The sequence below is a fragment of the Anguilla anguilla genome, chromosome 3 (assembly GCF_013347855.1).
Source record: "Anguilla anguilla isolate fAngAng1 chromosome 3, fAngAng1.pri, whole genome shotgun sequence".
Lineage (NCBI taxonomy): Eukaryota > Metazoa > Chordata > Actinopteri > Anguilliformes > Anguillidae > Anguilla > Anguilla anguilla.
Window position 1 is genome coordinate 914,624 of NC_049203.1, and position 3,312 is coordinate 917,935.

Genomic DNA, 3,312 nt, shown 5'->3' on the forward strand with positions numbered 1-3,312 from the left:
CTCTAATCATGGAGATGCAGAATGCCCTGAGTGACCAGGAAAAAGGCATCAGCAGTGCATTGGATACACAGTCTCACAGCCAGCATTCAAGTGCTCCAATGAGGAGCGTTTCGGCCTCTAGCCAAAGGTGACCATGCATTGTCTCACTAAGCCCCAGTACACCACTCAAGACCACAACTGACATGCTAAGGCCCCGTACCACATGCCCAGGCCCGAATAACTGACACATTAAGGCCCTGCCCCCCACGCCCAGGCCCGAACGACCGATCGACACGCTAACATACACATTTCAACAGAAGCTACCGTCTGACTTTGCATCACATTAGATATTAGAGACAAATTTACAACACTTTTCAAGCTAAAGTAATTAAAAAATTATAATACATTTGTTATCCACACACCCCTCCCAACACCCTAAACCACCACCTAGGTTGAAAATTCATCCAGACCCCCAAAACATCACCAAAATCCTAGACATAAATGCTCCCATTCAAAGTTTATGGGTTTCGATGGGACAGAACCACAGCAATGGCACACGGTAGTTTCAAGACCAGGAAGTAAGAACACTCAGGTGGACCCAGCTGAAGTCACTCTGTATAAGAGCGACTGCTAAAAACTCAGTTCAGTTTCAGGTCTGTTTGAGCTGTAGAGACTCCCAGGGAGGGTAACATAAAGCTGAGAGTGTCTTTTGGAGAAAAACAATGCTGGGAACACAGGATGCCACAGATTTCAGAAACCCTGCTTCAGCAGAAGCTGTGTTTGCTGTCTCCCGTTTGTGGTTCATAAAAGGGACCGCAATCAACGGTGGAATTCTCAACACGTCCTGTCCTCCCTCCAGACCCTCTGCTTATTTACAAATTGATTTTACTTTCCACCATGCCCCCCTCCCCAACAATCAGCCCCCTCCCTGCCCAAGCATTCATCTAGGAGGGCAGAGGGTGTGTGCTCATGACCATGCTAGAGATTAATAGCTCCAGAAAGAATCGAGAAACTGGTTTAGGGAGTTCATGACAAGAAGATCACTCTGGAGCTTAAACACAGCCAGGAGCTGAATTGCATGTACCCGCCATTTGTTTTGTGCACTTTTCCATCCGTTTGGACCACAGAATTACTGGCATACTGGAGTTCTTTCCATCGCTCATGATTTTACAGCCCTTTCCCCAGAGGCAAAGGGCTGCTGTGTCAGTCACAGAGAAATGCACTCTGTATGTGAGCAGAAAAGAAATCAGGTGAAATGTAGAAGACCGACTCGGACAGCACCACCACTGATACACACGACAAAGACTGACGTCACACCACGATCAGCGCCATTTTGCTTCGCACGTTCTGTAATCAACCGAAATCACGCGACACTGAATCCGAGACCTTTTTTGTTGAAAATAACAGCAATCGTTCACATATCGCAATGTTTCACATGCGTTTGCTCCTGGAATTCAGTTTTTTTATTTATTTAAAATATAAATGTATTTTCAAGTGATGAACCCTGCTGGCTGGGCTCCGACAGTGGTGGAGCTAATACTATCCATTGCTAAGAGTAAAGTGAAGCCAAATGTCTAGGTACATGCGCGGAGGCAGTCCACAATCCTGAAAACAAGAGATCGTAGACTCACCCTGTCTCCGCCAAGAAGCCAGTGCACATTCGGCGTTGTAGCTCCGTTTCGTTTGCTTAAAGTTTTAAGCATGAAGAGACCCTGTGGTCCAACAGCAAGCAACGGTTACCGGTATACTGAAAGTGAACAACCGCATTGCCCAGCAGCTAACAACGCCTACCCGAAATGCTTAGACACAGCGCCATCTTTTTTGTGGCGTTGCCTTAAAGAATGTCCGGGCGGAGACTTCCCCGGATAGCGTGCCGACACAATTACGTGTTTATGTATCCAAATTCCTAACAAATACGGGAAGAAACTATATATTTAGGCCCACACATGTGCACATACAGTAAATGTTTACCCGGCCTGGGTTCAGAAATCTTTCTGAACCCAGGAAAGATGGAGTACCCCTGACCCGTTGTTATATAAACTTATATTACATTTTTGTTCACCTCCAAAATGGAGTACGTTACTTAAACGTACCCTTTATTTAATGAGCGGATTTTTCCGAGGCCCATTCCATTTTTGTATCCTGAGCAGTGGACTGTAACAGCTCCCAATTTTTTAGACTAGTACATGTTTCCATCTAGTGGATGTTCTGTGTATCGCAGCTCATGAAAATGCAATTAGCCTACCATGGAGTAGACCGACCTAGACTCCCTGCGTCTGCCTGTTTTACGGAATGGGTTTACAAAATAATAATTATATCCTTGAGTGTCTACACCCTTGGTAGAATGGTAGCTAAGTCTAATAATAGTAGTTAATAATTAGCCAAACCATTGGGCCGAATCCACAGTTTATATAGATGGCTTGTTATGTTGTTATGAACTACAAGCATTTAGGAAAGAATGGTAGTTGTAATGTAAAACATTTTCCATTGTCAATGGTTTTATTCATAACACTGCAAAGATATAAATCAGGGTTACTAGGAACACATTTATTAGGAATCATTACATACATTGTACAAGGCATTTGTTCAATCAGTTAATTTGAATAAGTCACACATATGAAAAGTTCAAAAATGTATTCAAACATTAATCAACTAATTCTCTAATAAGTCGCCGTTTTACTGTTTGAAACCATTTTCTGGCGTGTTAGTGACTGAAATAGGACTTCTGCCACAACAGTGTAATAACTTCTCACATTATTGGACAGACCTGGAATTCAATCAACATTTGTCCTTCATTTTAACTAACAAACAAAAACATTTACACCGTTTCTTTCCACAAACAATTAACCTGTCAAACCTGTCAAACAGAGTTAGATTAAGGATGACTGTTGAATGAATCCCAGCACTTGTCCTGATGAGTTACAATAAATCCTAATAACATGGTGTCTTTTGCAGTTGTTGAAAGACTGAACAAAGATGAAACAGTTTCCATTATCCAATGTGATCATTTAAGACCAAGGCTACCCCCACACCATTTTAGAACATATACGCAATTTAGCAGCTGAACATAACTGTGAAGCGTTGTGTTCTTTTTTATTTACCATAAGTCACTATTCCAGATAAAAGCAACAGGTGCACCACATATCCCATTCAAATTAAACTAAATCTTTCATATTGGTAGCAAGACAAATATAAACGAAGAAAATAATAATAATTGGACAGCTTCTTAAAGACACGGCAGTAACTGACGGCTGCTGAAGAGAGAATGAAAATGGCCACCCTCTCAAAGTCCACGTCTCGTTCCCAAATCCAACACCATGCCAGGAAAACACC

At 42.4% G+C, this 3,312-nt stretch overlaps 1 long non-coding RNA gene across 1 annotated transcript in view; it reads right to left on the reverse strand.

Moving 5' to 3' along the window:
* Positions 1–2,505: 2,505 nt before the first annotated feature.
* Positions 2,506–3,312, reverse strand: part of LOC118223428 — a 2,243-nt gene continuing 1,436 nt past the window's right edge. The window contains exon 2 of the long non-coding RNA XR_004764438.1: positions 2,506–3,312. This exon is cut by the window's right edge and continues 509 nt beyond it. This is a non-coding gene — a long non-coding RNA (uncharacterized LOC118223428).